The 15,884-nt window shown below is 51.7% G+C and overlaps 9 non-coding genes across 9 annotated transcripts; all 9 read right to left on the reverse strand.

Moving 5' to 3' along the window:
• Nucleotides 1-1,396: 1,396 nt before the first annotated feature.
• Nucleotides 1,397-1,515, reverse strand: LOC140475488 (5S ribosomal RNA). The gene has a single exon (XR_011960020.1). It is a non-coding gene; the product is annotated as a 5S ribosomal RNA (ribosomal RNA).
• A 1,531-nt stretch (nt 1,516-3,046) lies between these two features.
• On the reverse strand, nt 3,047-3,165 carry LOC140468874 (5S ribosomal RNA). The gene has a single exon (XR_011955864.1). It is a non-coding gene; the product is annotated as a 5S ribosomal RNA (ribosomal RNA).
• A 1,531-nt stretch (nt 3,166-4,696) lies between these two features.
• On the reverse strand, nt 4,697-4,815 carry LOC140475498 (5S ribosomal RNA). Its single transcript, XR_011960031.1, has one exon. It is a non-coding gene; the product is annotated as a 5S ribosomal RNA (ribosomal RNA).
• Nucleotides 4,816-6,354: 1,539 nt separating this feature from the next.
• Nucleotides 6,355-6,473, reverse strand: LOC140475509 (5S ribosomal RNA). The gene has a single exon (XR_011960041.1). It is a non-coding gene; the product is annotated as a 5S ribosomal RNA (ribosomal RNA).
• Nucleotides 6,474-8,008: 1,535 nt separating this feature from the next.
• On the reverse strand, nt 8,009-8,127 carry LOC140471299 (5S ribosomal RNA). Its single transcript, XR_011956959.1, has one exon. It is a non-coding gene; the product is annotated as a 5S ribosomal RNA (ribosomal RNA).
• A 1,531-nt stretch (nt 8,128-9,658) lies between these two features.
• On the reverse strand, nt 9,659-9,777 carry LOC140468878 (5S ribosomal RNA). Its single transcript, XR_011955868.1, has one exon. It is a non-coding gene; the product is annotated as a 5S ribosomal RNA (ribosomal RNA).
• A 1,531-nt stretch (nt 9,778-11,308) lies between these two features.
• Nucleotides 11,309-11,427, reverse strand: LOC140469284 (5S ribosomal RNA). Its single transcript, XR_011956050.1, has one exon. It is a non-coding gene; the product is annotated as a 5S ribosomal RNA (ribosomal RNA).
• Nucleotides 11,428-12,966: 1,539 nt separating this feature from the next.
• Nucleotides 12,967-13,085, reverse strand: LOC140475851 (5S ribosomal RNA). Its single transcript, XR_011960336.1, has one exon. It is a non-coding gene; the product is annotated as a 5S ribosomal RNA (ribosomal RNA).
• A 1,531-nt stretch (nt 13,086-14,616) lies between these two features.
• On the reverse strand, nt 14,617-14,735 carry LOC140475518 (5S ribosomal RNA). Its single transcript, XR_011960048.1, has one exon. It is a non-coding gene; the product is annotated as a 5S ribosomal RNA (ribosomal RNA).
• Nucleotides 14,736-15,884: the final 1,149 nt, after the last annotated feature.

Consider the following 15,884-nt stretch of genomic DNA (forward strand, 5'->3'; position numbering starts at 1 on the left):
TCCCTCCCTCCCTGAAGCTAGCCCTTGCCCACCAGGCTCCTGTCGTCTCCCACATCCCCACACAGGCCAACTGCAAGACCTCCCCCTGCTTCATAGGGCTGCAGCCTGCATTCTCTCATCCTTCCACACTCCTCCACGCCTCCATTTCGGAATGGCAGGCAGTGACCAGTGGGGTACCGCAGGGATCAGTACTGGGACCGCAGCTTTTTACAATATATGTTCATGATATAGAAGATGCTATTAGCAATAACATTAGCAAATTTGCTGATGATACTGAGCTGGGTGGCAGGGTGAAATGTGATGAGGATGTTAGGAGATTACCGGGTGACCTGGACAAGTTAGGTGAGTGGTCAGATGCATGGCAGATGCACTTTAATGTGGATAAATGGATGCTTATCCACTTTGGTGGCAAGAACAGGAAGGCAGATTACTACCTAAATGGAATCAATTTCGGTCAAGGGACAGTACCGAGAGATCTGGGGGTTCTTGTACACCACTCAATGAAGGTAAGCATGCAGGTACAGCAGGTAGTGAAGAAGGCTAATAGCATGCTGGCCTTCATAACAAGAGGGATCGAGTACAGAAGCAAAGAGGTTCTTCTGCAGGTGTACAGGGCCCTGGTGAGACCACACCTGGAGTACTGTGTGCAGTTCTGGTCTCCAAATTTGAGGAGAGACATTCTGGCTATTGAGGGAGTGCAGCGTAGGTTGACGAGGTCAATTCCTGGAATGGCGGGATTACCTTACACTGAAAGACTGGAGCGACTGGGCTTGTGTACCCTTGAGTTTAGAAGACTGAGAGGGGATCTGGTTGAGACATATAAGATTATCAAAGGATTGGACACTCTGGCGGCAGGAAACGTGAGTGCCGAAACAGAGGACACAGCTTAAAAATACGGGGTAGACCGTTTAGGACAGAGATGAGGAGAAACGTCTTCACCCAGAGAGTGGTGGCTGTGTGGAATGCTCTGCCCCAGAGGGCAGTGGAGGCCCAGTCTCTGGATTCATTGAAGAAAGAGTTGGACAGAGCTCTCAAGGATAGTGGAATCAAGGCTTATGGAGATAAGGCAGGAACAGGATACTGATTAAGGATGATCAGCCATGATCATATTGAATGGTGGTGCAGGCTCCAAGGGCAGAATGGCCAACTCCTGCACCTATTGTCTATTGTCCTCCTTTCCTGACTGCCAGCCGCAGACAGCGTGCAGCCCCAATCCCTTTCTTTCCGTCTTTCTTGCTGATTTTGGCAGCGCTCCGCTCTCCTCCCCTCCCTGTCTCCTGCCTGCAGGAGACTGATGCCAGGCACAGCGGCAGCAAAAATAACCTGTCGCTGCATTGCGTGCGTGGCCCAACACGAGTGCAGAGGGGTGACTTGAGCAGCCCCTGCTGGCGGAAAAAGCCTACTGCACCTGGTATTCCCAGGCGGTCTCCCATCCAAGTACTAACCAGGCCTGAGTCTGCTTAGCTTCCGAGATCAGACGAGATCGGGCGTTTTCAGACTAGTATGGCCGTAGGCGCGGGCCCCTGCCTTTTCTCCCCACTTCAAGGCGTGCTGGCCAGCCACATTTTCTTTGCTGCTCTTTCTCTTGATCCCCTTTGTTTTTTTTTTCTCTCTTTTCTCTTTGCTCTTCCTCCTCCGTGCGTGCTTCCCTCCCTCCCTCCCTCCAGCTAGCCCTTGCCCACCAGGCTCCTGTCGTCTCCCACATCCCCACACAGGCCAACTGCAAGACCTCCCCCTGCTTCATAGGGCTGCAGCCTGCATTCTCTCATCCTTCCACACTCCTCCACGCCTCCATTTCGGAATGGCAGGCAGTGACCAGTGGGGTACCGCAGGGATCAGTACTGGGACCGCAGCTTTTTACAATATATGTTCATGATATAGAAGATGCTATTAGCAATAACATTAGCAAATTTGCTGATGATACTGAGCTGGGTGGCAGGGTGAAATGTGATGAGGATGTTAGGAGATTACCGGGTGACCTGGACAAGTTAGGTGAGTGGTCAGATGCATGGCAGATGCACTTTAATGTGGATAAATGGATGCTTATCCACTTTGGTGGCAAGAACAGGAAGGCAGATTACTACCTAAATGGAATCAATTTCGGTCAAGGGACAGTGCCGGGAGATCTGGGGGTTCTTGTACACCACTCAATGAAGGTAAGCATGCAGGTACAGCAGGTAGTGAAGAAGGCTAATAGCATGCTGGCCTTCATAACAAGAGGGATCGAGTACAGAAGCAAAGAGGTTCTTCTGCAGGTGTACAGGGCCCTGGTGAGACCACACCTGGAGTACTGTGTGCAGTTCTGGTCTCCAAATTTGAGGAGAGACATTCTGGCTATTGAGGGAGTGCAGCGTAGGTTGACGAGGTCAATTCCTGGAATGGCGGGATTACCTTACACTGAAAGACTGGAGCGACTGGGCTTGTGTACCCTTGAGTTTAGAAGACTGAGAGGGGATCTGGTTGAGACATATAAGATTATCAAAGGATTGGACACTCTGGCGGCAGGAAACGTGAGTGCCGAAACAGAGGACACAGCTTAAAAATACGGGGTAGACCGTTTAGGACAGAGATGAGGAGAAACGTCTTCACCCAGAGAGTGGTGGCTGTGTGGAATGCTCTGCCCCAGAGGGCAGTGGAGGCCCAGTCTCTGGATTCATTGAAGAAAGAGTTGGACAGAGCTCTCAAGGATAGTGGAATCAAGGCTTATGGAGATAAGGCAGGAACAGGATACTGATTAAGGATGATCAGCCATGATCATATTGAATGGTGGTGCAGGCTCCAAGGGCAGAATGGCCAACTCCTGCACCTATCGTCTATTGTCCTCCTTTCCTGACTGCCAGCCGCAGACAGCGTGCAGCCCCAATCCCTTTCTTTCCGTCTTTCTTGCTGATTTTGGCAGCGCTCCGCTCTCCTCCCCTCCCTGTCTCCTGCCTGCAGGAGACTGATGCCAGGCACAGCGGCAGCAAAAATAACCTGTCGCTGCATTGCGTGCGTGGCCCAACACGAGTGCAGAGGGGTGACTTGAGCAGCCCCTGCTGGCGGAAAAAGCCTACTGCACCTGGTATTCCCAGGCGGTCTCCCATCCAAGTACTAACCAGGCCTGAGTCTGCTTAGCTTCCGATATCAGACGAGATCGGGCGTTTTCAGACTAGTATGGCCGTAGGCGCTGGCCCCGGCCTTTTCTCCCCACTTCAAGGCGTGCTGGCCAGCCACATTTTCTTTGCTGCTCTTTCTCTTGATCCCCTTTGATTTTTTTTTCACTCTTTTCTCTTTGCTCTTCCTCCTCCGTGCGTGCTTCCCTCACTCCCTCCCTCCAGCTAGCCCTTGCCCACCAGGCTCCTGTCGTCTCCCACATCCTCACACAGGCCAACTGCAAGACCTCCCCCTGCTTCATAGGGCTGCAGCCTGCATTCTCTCATCCTTCCACACTCCTCCACGCCTCCATTTCGGAATGGCAGGCAGTGACCAGTGGGGTACCGCAGGGATCAGTACTGGGACCGCAGCTTTTTACAATATATGTTCATGATATAGAAGATGCTATTAGCAATAACATTAGCAAATTTGCTGATGATACTGAGCTGGGTGGCAGGGTGAAATGTGATGAGGATGTTAGGAGATTACCGGGTGACCTGGACAAGTTAGGTGAGTGGTCAGATGCATGGCAGATGCACTTTAATGTGGATAAATGGATGCTTATCCACTTTGGTGGCAAGAACAGGAAGGCAGATTACTACCTAAATGGAATCAATTTCGGTCAAGGGACAGTACCGAGAGATCTGGGGGTTCTTGTACACCACTCAATGAAGGTAAGCATGCAGGTACAGCAGGTAGTGAAGAAGGCTAATAGCATGCTGGCCTTCATAACAAGAGGGATCGAGTACAGAAGCAAAGAGGTTCTTCTGCAGGTGTACAGGGCCCTGGTGAGACCACACCTGGAGTACTGTGTGCAGTTCTGGTCTCCAAATTTGAGGAGAGACATTCTGGCTATTGAGGGAGTGCAGCGTAGGTTGACGAGGTCAATTCCTGGAATGGCGGGATTACCTTACACTGAAAGACTGGAGCGACTGGGATTGTGTACCCTTGAGTTTAGAAGACTGAGAGGGGATCTGGTTGAGACGTATAAGATTATCAAAGGATTGGACACTCTGGCGGCAGGAAACGTGAGTGCCGAAACAGAGGACACAGCTTAAAAATACGGGGTAGACCGTTTAGGACAGAGATGAGGAGAAACGTCTTCACCCAGAGAGTGGTGGCTGTGTGGAATGCTCTGCCCCAGAGGGCAGTGGAGGCCCAGTCTCTGGATTCATTGAAGAAAGAGTTGGACAGAGCTCTCAAGGATAGTGGAATCAAGGCTTATGGAGATAAGGCAGGAACAGGATACTGATTAAGGATGATCAGCCATGATCATATTGAATGGTGGTGCAGGCTCCAAGGGCAGAATGGCCAACTCCTGCACCTATTGTCTATTGTCCTCCTTTCCTGACTGCCAGCCGCAGACAGCGTGCAGCCCCAATCCCTTTCTTTCCGTCTTTCTTGCTGATTTTGGCAGCGCTCCGCTCTGCTCCCCTCCCTGTCTCCTGCCTGCAGGAGACTGATGCCAGGCACAGCGGCAGCAAAAATAACCTGTCGCTGCATTGCGTGCGTGGCCCAACACGAGTGCAGAGGGGTGACTTGAGCAGCCCCTGCTGGCGGAAAAAGCCTACTGCACCTGGTATTCCCAGGCGGTCTCCCATCCAAGTACTAACCAGGCCTGAGTCTGCTTAGCTTCCGAGATCAGACGAGATCGGGCGTTTTCAGACTAGTATGGCCGTAGGCGCTGGCCCCTGCCTTTTCTCCCCACTTCAAGGCGTGCTGGCCAGCCACATTTTCTTTGCTGCTCTTTCTCTTGATCCCCTTTGTTTTTTTTTTCTCTCTTTTCTCTTTGCTCTTCCTCCTCCGTGCGTGCTTCCCTCCCTCCCTCCCTCCCCCCCTCCAGCTAGCCCTTGCCCACCAGGCTCCTGTCGTCTCCCACATCCCCACACAGGCCAACTGCAAGACCTCCCCCTGCTTCATAGGGCTGCAGCCTGCATTCTCTCATCCTTCCACACTCCTCCACGCCTCCATTTCGGAATGGCAGGCAGTGACCAGTGGGGTACCGCAGGGATCAGTACTGGGACCGCAGCTTTTTACAATATATGTTCATGATATAGAAGATGCTATTAGCAATAACATTAGCAAATTTGCTGATGATACTGAGCTGGGTGGCAGGGTGAAATGTGATGAGGATGTTAGGAGATTACCGGGTGACCTGGACAAGTTAGGTGAGTGGTCAGATGCATGGCAGATGCACTTTAATGTGGATAAATGGATGCTTATCCACTTTGGTGGCAAGAACAGGAAGGCAGATTACTACCTAAATGGAATCAATTTCGGTCAAGGGACAGTGCCGGGAGATCTGGGGGTTCTTGTACACCACTCAATGAAGGTCAGCATGCAGGTACAGCAGGTAGTGAAGAAGGCTAATAGCATGCTGGCCTTCATAACAAGAGGGATCGAGTACAGAAGCAAAGAGGTTCTTCTGCAGGTGTACAGGGCCCTGGTGAGACCACACCTGGAGTACTGTGTGCAGTTCTGGTCTCCAAATTTGAGGAGAGACATTCTGGCTATTGAGGGAGTGCAGCGTAGGTTGACGAGGTCAATTCCTGGAATGGCGGGATTACCTTACACTGAAAGACTGGAGCGACTGGGCTTGTGTACCCTTGAGTTTAGAAGACTGAGAGGGGATCTGGTTGAGACATATAAGATTATCAAAGGATTGGACACTCTGGCGGCAGGAAACGTGAGTGCCGAAACAGAGGACACAGCTTAAAAATACGGGGTAGACCGTTTAGGACAGAGATGAGGAGAAACGTCTTCACCCAGAGAGTGGTGGCTGTGTGGAATGCTCTGCCCCAGAGGGCAGTGGAGGCCCAGTCTCTGGATTCATTGAAGAAAGAGTTGGACAGAGCTCTCAAGGATAGTGGAATCAAGGCTTATGGAGATAAGGCAGGAACAGGATACTGATTAAGGATGATCAGCCATGATCATATTGAATGGTGGTGCAGGCTCCAAGGGCAGAATGGCCAACTCCTGCACCTATTGTCTATTGTCCTCCTTTCCTGACTGCCAGCCGCAGACAGCGTGCAGCCCCAATCCCTTTCTTTCCGTCTTTCTTGCTGATTTTGGCAGCGCTCCGCTCTGCTCCCCTCCCTGTCTCCTGCCTGCAGGAGACTGATGCCAGGCACAGCGGCAGCAAAAATAACCTGTCGCTGCATTGCGTGCGTGGCCCAACACGAGTGCAGAGGGGTGACTTGAGCAGCCCCTGCTGGCGGAAAAAGCCTACTGCACCTGGTATTCCCAGGCGGTCTCCCATCCAAGTACTAACCAGGCCTGAGTCTGCTTAGCTTCCGAGATCAGACGAGATCGGGCGTTTTCAGACTAGTATGGCCGTAGGCGCTGGCCCCTGCCTTTTCTCCCCACTTCAAGGCGTGCTGGCCAGCCACATTTTCTTTGCTGCTCTTTCTCTTGATCCCCTTTGTTTTTTTTTTCTCTCTTTTCTCTTTGCTCTTCCTCCTCCGTGCGTGCTTCCCTCCCTCCCTCCCCCCCTCCAGCTAGCCCTTGCCCACCAGGCTCCTGTCGTCTCCCACATCCCCACACAGGCCAACTGCAAGACCTCCCCCTGCTTCATAGGGCTGCAGCCTGCATTCTCTCATCCTTCCACACTCCTCCACGCCTCCATTTCGGAATGGCAGGCAGTGACCAGTGGGGTACCGCAGGGATCAGTACTGGGACCGCAGCTTTTTACAATATATGTTCATGATATAGAAGATGCTATTAGCAATAACATTAGCAAATTTGCTGATGATACTGAGCTGGGTGGCAGGGTGAAATGTGATGAGGATGTTAGGAGATTACCGGGTGACCTGGACAAGTTAGGTGAGTGGTCAGATGCATGGCAGATGCACTTTAATGTGGATAAATGGATGCTTATCCACTTTGGTGGCAAGAACAGGAAGGCAGATTACTACCTAAATGGAATCAATTTCGGTCAAGGGACAGTACCGAGAGATCTGGGGGTTCTTGTACACCACTCAATGAAGGTAAGCATGCAGGTACAGCAGGTAGTGAAGAAGGCTAATAGCATGCTGGCCTTCATAACAAGAGGGATCGAGTACAGAAGCAAAGAGGTTCTTCTGCAGGTGTACAGGGCCCTGGTGAGACCACACCTGGAGTACTGTGTGCAGTTCTGGTCTCCAAATTTGAGGAGAGACATTCTGGCTATTGAGGGAGTGCAGCGTAGGTTGACGAGGTCAATTCCTGGAATGGCGGGATTACCTTACACTGAAAGACTGGAGCGACTGGGCTTGTGTACCCTTGAGTTTAGAAGACTGAGAGGGGATCTGGTTGAGACATATAAGATTATCAAAGGATTGGACACTCTGGCGGCAGGAAACGTGAGTGCCGAAACAGAGGACACAGCTTAAAAATACGGGGTAGACCGTTTAGGACAGAGATGAGGAGAAACGTCTTCACCCAGAGAGTGGTGGCTGTGTGGAATGCTCTGCCCCAGAGGGCAGTGGAGGCCCAGTCTCTGGATTCATTGAAGAAAGAGTTGGACAGAGCTCTCAAGGATAGTGGAATCAAGGCTTATGGAGATAAGGCAGGAACAGGATACTGATTAAGGATGATCAGCCATGATCATATTGAATGGTGGTGCAGGCTCCAAGGGCAGAATGGCCAACTCCTGCACCTATTGTCTATTGTCCTCCTTTCCTGACTGCCAGCCGCAGACAGCGTGCAGCCCCAATCCCTTTCTTTCCGTCTTTCTTGCTGATTTTGGCAGCGCTCCGCTCTCCTCCCCTCCCTGTCTCCTGCCTGCAGGAGACTGATGCCAGGCACAGCGGCAGCAAAAATAACCTGTCGCTGCATTGCGTGCGTGGCCCAACACGAGTGCAGAGGGGTGACTTGAGCAGCCCCTGCTGGCGGAAAAACCCTACTGCACCTGGTATTCCCAGGCAGTGTCCCATCCGAGTACTAACCAGGCCTGAGTGTGCTTAGCTTCCGAGATCAGACGAGATCGGGCGTTTTCAGACTAGTATGGCCGTAGGCGTTGGCCCCTTCCTTTTCTCCCCACTTCAAGGCGTGCTGGCCAGCCACATTTTCTTTGCTGCTCTTTCTCTTGATCCCCTTTGTTTTTTTTTTCTCTCTTTTCTCTTTGCTCTTCCTCCTCCGTGCGTGCTTCCCTCCCTCCCTCCCTCCAGCTAGCCCTTGCCCACCAGGCTCCTGTCGTCTCCCACATCCCCACACAGGCCAACTGCAAGACCTCCCCCTGCTTCATAGGGCTGCAGCCTGCATTCTCTCATCCTTCCACACTCCTCCACGCCTCCATTTCGGAATGGCAGGCAGTGACCAGTGGGGTACCGCAGGGATCAGTACTGGGACCGCAGCTTTTTACAATATATGTTCATGATATAGAAGATGCTATTAGCAATAACATTAGCAAATTTGCTGATGATACTGAGCTGGGTGGCAGGGTGAAATGTGATGAGGATGTTAGGAGATTACCGGGTGACCTGGACAAGTTAGGTGAGTGGTCAGATGCATGGCAGATGCACTTTAATGTGGATAAATGGATGCTTATCCACTTTGGTGGCAAGAACAGGAAGGCAGATTACTACCTAAATGGAATCAATTTCGGTCAAGGGACAGTGCCGGGAGATCTGGGGGTTCTTGTACACCACTCAATGAAGGTCAGCATGCAGGTACAGCAGGTAGTGAAGAAGGCTAATAGCATGCTGGCCTTCATAACAAGAGGGATCGAGTACAGAAGCAAAGAGGTTCTTCTGCAGGTGTACAGGGCCCTGGTGAGACCACACCTGGAGTACTGTGTGCAGTTCTGGTCTCCAAATTTGAGGAGAGACATTCTGGCTATTGAGGGAGTGCAGCGTAGGTTGACGAGGTCAATTCCTGGAATGGCGGGATTACCTTACACTGAAAGACTGGAGCGACTGGGCTTGTGTACCCTTGAGTTTAGAAGACTGAGAGGGGATCTGGTTGAGACATATAAGATTATCAAAGGATTGGACACTCTGGCGGCAGGAAACGTGAGTGCCGAAACAGAGGACACAGCTTAAAAATACGGGGTAGACCGTTTAGGACAGAGATGAGGAGAAACGTCTTCACCCAGAGAGTGGTGGCTGTGTGGAATGCTCTGCCCCAGAGGGCAGTGGAGGCCCAGTCTCTGGATTCATTGAAGAAAGAGTTGGACAGAGCTCTCAAGGATAGTGGAATCAAGGCTTATGGAGATAAGGCAGGAACAGGATACTGATTAAGGATGATCAGCCATGATCATATTGAATGGTGGTGCAGGCTCCAAGGGCAGAATGGCCAACTCCTGCACCTATTGTCTATTGTCCTCCTTTCCTGACTGCCAGCCGCAGACAGCGTGCAGCCCCAATCCCTTTCTTTCCGTCTTTCTTGCTGATTTTGGCAGCGCTCCGCTCTCCTCCCCTCCCTGTCTCCTGCCTGCAGGAGACTGATGCCAGGCACAGCGGCAGCAAAAATAACCTGTCGCTGCATTGCGTGCGTGGCCCAACACGAGTGCAGAGGGGTGACTTGAGCAGCCCCTGCTGGCGGAAAAAGCCTACTGCACCTGGTATTCCCAGGCGGTCTCCCATCCAAGTACTAACCAGGCCTGAGTCTGCTTAGCTTCCGATATCAGACGAGATCGGGCGTTTTCAGACTAGTATGGCCGTAGGCGCAGGCCCCTGCCTTTTCTCCCCACTTCAAGGCGTGCTGGCCAGCCACATTTTCTTTGCTGCTCTTTCTCTTGATCCCCTTTGATTTTTTTTTCACTCTTTTCTCTTTGCTCTTCCTCCTCCGTGCGTGCTTCCCTCACTCCCTCCCTCCAGCTAGCCCTTGCCCACCAGGCTCCTGTCGTCTCCCACATCCTCACACAGGCCAACTGCAAGACCTCCCCCTGCTTCATAGGGCTGCAGCCTGCATTCTCTCATCCTTCCACACTCCTCCACGCCTCCATTTCGGAATGGCAGGCAGTGACCAGTGGGGTACCGCAGGGATCAGTACTGGGACCGCAGCTTTTTACAATATATGTTCATGATATAGAAGATGCTATTAGCAATAACATTAGCAAATTTGCTGATGATACTGAGCTGGGTGGCAGGGTGAAATGTGATGAGGATGTTAGGAGATTACCGGGTGACCTGGACAAGTTAGGTGAGTGGTCAGATGCATGGCAGATGCACTTTAATGTGGATAAATGGATGCTTATCCACTTTGGTGGCAAGAACAGGAAGGCAGATTACTACCTAAATGGAATCAATTTCGGTCAAGGGACAGTACCGAGAGATCTGGGGGTTCTTGTACACCACTCAATGAAGGTAAGCATGCAGGTACAGCAGGTAGTGAAGAAGGCTAATAGCATGCTGGCCTTCATAACAAGAGGGATCGAGTACAGAAGCAAAGAGGTTCTTCTGCAGGTGTACAGGGCCCTGGTGAGACCACACCTGGAGTACTGTGTGCAGTTCTGGTCTCCAAATTTGAGGAGAGACATTCTGGCTATTGAGGGAGTGCAGCGTAGGTTGACGAGGTCAATTCCTGGAATGGCGGGATTACCTTACACTGAAAGACTGGAGCGACTGGGATTGTGTACCCTTGAGTTTAGAAGACTGAGAGGGGATCTGGTTGAGACGTATAAGATTATCAAAGGATTGGACACTCTGGCGGCAGGAAACGTGAGTGCCGAAACAGAGGACACAGCTTAAAAATACGGGGTAGACCGTTTAGGACAGAGATGAGGAGAAACGTCTTCACCCAGAGAGTGGTGGCTGTGTGGAATGCTCTGCCCCAGAGGGCAGTGGAGGCCCAGTCTCTGGATTCATTGAAGAAAGAGTTGGACAGAGCTCTCAAGGATAGTGGAATCAAGGCTTATGGAGATAAGGCAGGAACAGGATACTGATTAAGGATGATCAGCCATGATCATATTGAATGGTGGTGCAGGCTCCAAGGGCAGAATGGCCAACTCCTGCACCTATTGTCTATTGTCCTCCTTTCCTGACTGCCAGCCGCAGACAGCGTGCAGCCCCAATCCCTTTCTTTCCGTCTTTCTTGCTGATTTTGGCAGCGCTCCGCTCTGCTCCCCTCCCTGTCTCCTGCCTGCAGGAGACTGATGCCAGGCACAGCGGCAGCAAAAATAACCTGTCGCTGCATTGCGTGCGTGGCCCAACACGAGTGCAGAGGGGTGACTTGAGCAGCCCCTGCTGGCGGAAAAAGCCTACTGCACCTGGTATTCCCAGGCGGGGTCCCATCCAAGTACTAACCAGGCCTGAGTCTGCTTAGCTTCCGAGATCAGACGAGATCGGGCGTTTTCAGACTAGTATGGCCGTAGGCGCTGGCCCCTGCCTTTTCTCCCCACTTCAAGGCGTGCTGGCCAGCCACATTTTCTTTGCTGCTCTTTCTCTTGATCCCCTTTGTTTTTTTTTTCTCTCTTTTCTCTTTGCTCTTCCTCCTCCGTGCGTGCTTCCCTCCCTCCCTCCCTCCCCCCCTCCAGCTAGCCCTTGCCCACCAGGCTCCTGTCGTCTCCCACATCCCCACACAGGCCAACTGCAAGACCTCCCCCTGCTTCATAGGGCTGCAGCCTGCATTCTCTCATCCTTCCACACTCCTCCACGCCTCCATTTCGGAATGGCAGGCAGTGACCAGTGGGGTACCGCAGGGATCAGTACTGGGACCGCAGCTTTTTACAATATATGTTCATGATATAGAAGATGCTATTAGCAATAACATTAGCAAATTTGCTGATGATACTGAGCTGGGTGGCAGGGTGAAATGTGATGAGGATGTTAGGAGATTACCGGGTGACCTGGACAAGTTAGGTGAGTGGTCAGATGCATGGCAGATGCACTTTAATGTGGATAAATGGATGCTTATCCACTTTGGTGGCAAGAACAGGAAGGCAGATTACTACCTAAATGGAATCAATTTCGGTCAAGGGACAGTGCCGGGAGATCTGGGGGTTCTTGTACACCACTCAATGAAGGTCAGCATGCAGGTACAGCAGGTAGTGAAGAAGGCTAATAGCATGCTGGCCTTCATAACAAGAGGGATCGAGTACAGAAGCAAAGAGGTTCTTCTGCAGGTGTACAGGGCCCTGGTGAGACCACACCTGGAGTACTGTGTGCAGTTCTGGTCTCCAAATTTGAGGAGAGACATTCTGGCTATTGAGGGAGTGCAGCGTAGGTTGACGAGGTCAATTCCTGGAATGGCGGGATTACCTTACACTGAAAGACTGGAGCGACTGGGCTTGTGTACCCTTGAGTTTAGAAGACTGAGAGGGGATCTGGTTGAGACATATAAGATTATCAAAGGATTGGACACTCTGGCGGCAGGAAACGTGAGTGCCGAAACAGAGGACACAGCTTAAAAATACGGCGTAGACCTTGTAGGACAGAGATGAGGAGAAACGTCTTCACCCAGAGAGTGGTGGCTGTGTGGAATGCTCTGCCCCAGAGGGCAGTGGAGGCCCAGTCTCTGGATTCATTGAAGAAAGAGTTGGACAGAGCTCTCAAGGATAGTGGAATCAAGGCTTATGGAGATAAGGCAGGAACAGGATACTGATTAAGGATGATCAGCCATGATCATATTGAATGGTGGTGCAGGCTCCAAGGGCAGAATGGCCAACTCCTGCACCTATTGTCTATTGTCCTCCTTTCCTGACTGCCAGCCGCAGACAGCGTGCAGCCCCAATCCCTTTCTTTCCGTCTTTCTTGCTGATTTTGGCAGCGCTCCGCTCTCCTCCCCTCCCTGTCTCCTGCCTGCAGGAGACTGATGCCAGGCACAGCGGCAGCAAAAATAACCTGTCGCTGCATTGCGTGCGTGGCCCAACACGAGTGCAGAGGGGTGACTTGAGCAGCCCCTGCTGGCGGAAAAAGCCTACTGCACCTGGTATTCCCAGTCGGTCTCCCATCCAAGTACTAACCAGGCCTGAGTCTGCTTAGCTTCCGAGATCAGACGAGATCGGGCGTTTTCAGACTAGTATGGCCGTAGGCGCTGGCCTCTGCCTTTTCTCCCCACTTCAAGGCGTGCTGGCCAGCCACATTTTCTTTGCTGCTCTTTCTCTTGATCCCCTTTGTTTTTTTTTTCTCTCTTTTCTCTTTGCTCTTCCTCCTCCGTGCGTGCTTCCCTCCCTCCCTCCCTCCAGCTAGCCCTTGCCCACCAGGCTCCTGTCGTCTCCCACATCCCCACACAGGCCAACTGCAAGACCTCCCCCTGCTTCATAGGGCTGCAGCCTGCATTCTCTCATCCTTCCACACTCCTCCACGCCTCCATTTCGGAATGGCAGGCAGTGACCAGTGGGGTACCGCAGGGATCAGTACTGGGACCGCAGCTTTTTACAATATATGTTCATGATATAGAAGATGCTATTAGCAATAACATTAGCAAATTTGCTGATGATACTGAGCTGGGTGGCAGGGTGAAATGTGATGAGGATGTTAGGAGATTACCGGGTGACCTGGACAAGTTAGGTGAGTGGTCAGATGCATGGCAGATGCACTTTAATGTGGATAAATGGATGCTTATCCACTTTGGTGGCAAGAACAGGAAGGCAGATTACTACCTAAATGGAATCAATTTCGGTCAAGGGACAGTACCGAGAGATCTGGGGGTTCTTGTACACCACTCAATGAAGGTAAGCATGCAGGTACAGCAGGTAGTGAAGAAGGCTAATAGCATGCTGGCCTTCATAACAAGAGGGATCGAGTACAGAAGCAAAGAGGTTCTTCTGCAGGTGTACAGGGCCCTGGTGAGACCACACCTGGAGTACTGTGTGCAGTTCTGGTCTCCAAATTTGAGGAGAGACATTCTGGCTATTGAGGGAGTGCAGCGTAGGTTGACGAGGTCAATTCCTGGAATGGCGGGATTACCTTACACTGAAAGACTGGAGCGACTGGGATTGTGTACCCTTGAGTTTAGAAGACTGAGAGGGGATCTGGTTGAGACGTATAAGATTATCAAAGGATTGGACACTCTGGCGGCAGGAAACGTGAGTGCCGAAACAGAGGACACAGCTTAAAAATACGGGGTAGACCGTTTAGGACAGAGATGAGGAGAAACGTCTTCACCCAGAGAGTGGTGGCTGTGTGGAATGCTCTGCCCCAGAGGGCAGTGGAGGCCCAGTCTCTGGATTCATTGAAGAAAGAGTTGGACAGAGCTCTCAAGGATAGTGGAATCAAGGCTTATGGAGATAAGGCAGGAACAGGATACTGATTAAGGATGATCAGCCATGATCATATTGAATGGTGGTGCAGGCTCCAAGGGCAGAATGGCCAACTCCTGCACCTATTGTCTATTGTCCTCCTTTCCTGACTGCCAGCCGCAGACAGCGTGCAGCCCCAATCCCTTTCTTTCCGTCTTTCTTGCTGATTTTGGCAGCGCTCCGCTCTGCTCCCCTCCCTGTCTCCTGCCTGCAGGAGACTGATGCCAGGCACAGCGGCAGCAAAAATAACCTGTCGCTGCATTGCGTGCGTGGCCCAACACGAGTGCAGAGGGGTGACTTGAGCAGCCCCTGCTGGCGGAAAAAGCCTACTGCACCTGGTATTCCCAGGCGGTCTCCCATCCAAGTACTAACCAGGCCTGAGTCTGCTTAGCTTCCGAGATCAGACGAGATCGGGCGTTTTCAGACTAGTATGGCCGTAGGCGCTGGCCCCTGCCTTTTCTCCCCACTTCAAGGCGTGCTGGCCAGCCACATTTTCTTTGCTGCTCTTTCTCTTGATCCCCTTTGTTTTTTTTTTCTCTCTTTTCTCTTTGCTCTTCCTCCTCCGTGCGTGCTTCCCTCCCTCCCTCCCTCCCCCCCTCCAGCTAGCCCTTGCCCACCAGGCTCCTGTCGTCTCCCACATCCCCACACAGGCCAACTGCAAGACCTCCCCCTGCTTCATAGGGCTGCAGCCTGCATTCTCTCATCCTTCCACACTCCTCCACGCCTCCATTTCGGAATGGCAGGCAGTGACCAGTGGGGTACCGCAGGGATCAGTACTGGGACCGCAGCTTTTTACAATATATGTTCATGATATAGAAGATGCTATTAGCAATAACATTAGCAAATTTGCTGATGATACTGAGCTGGGTGGCAGGGTGAAATGTGATGAGGATGTTAGGAGATTACCGGGTGACCTGGACAAGTTAGGTGAGTGGTCAGATGCATGGCAGATGCACTTTAATGTGGATAAATGGATGCTTATCCACTTTGGTGGCAAGAACAGGAAGGCAGATTACTACCTAAATGGAATCAATTTCGGTCAAGGGACAGTGCCGGGAGATCTGGGGGTTCTTGTACACCACTCAATGAAGGTCAGCATGCAGGTACAGCAGGTAGTGAAGAAGGCTAATAGCATGCTGGCCTTCATAACAAGAGGGATCGAGTACAGAAGCAAAGAGGTTCTTCTGCAGGTGTACAGGGCCCTGGTGAGACCACACCTGGAGTACTGTGTGCAGTTCTGGTCTCCAAATTTGAGGAGAGACATTCTGGCTATTGAGGGAGTGCAGCGTAGGTTGACGAGGTCAATTCCTGGAATGGCGGGATTACCTTACACTGAAAGACTGGAGCGACTGGGCTTGTGTACCCTTGAGTTTAGAAGACTGAGAGGGGATCTGGTTGAGACATATAAGATTATCAAAGGATTGGACACTCTGGCGGCAGGAAACGTGAGTGCCGAAACAGAGGACACAGCTTAAAAATACGGGGTAGACCGTTTAGGACAGAGATGAGGAGAAACGTCTTCACCCAGAGAGTGGTGGCTGTGTGGAATGCTCTGCCCCAGAGGGCAGTGGAGGCCCAGTCTCTGGATTCA

This window comes from Chiloscyllium punctatum, chromosome 3 (assembly GCF_047496795.1).
Source record: "Chiloscyllium punctatum isolate Juve2018m chromosome 3, sChiPun1.3, whole genome shotgun sequence".
NCBI lineage: Eukaryota > Metazoa > Chordata > Chondrichthyes > Orectolobiformes > Hemiscylliidae > Chiloscyllium > Chiloscyllium punctatum.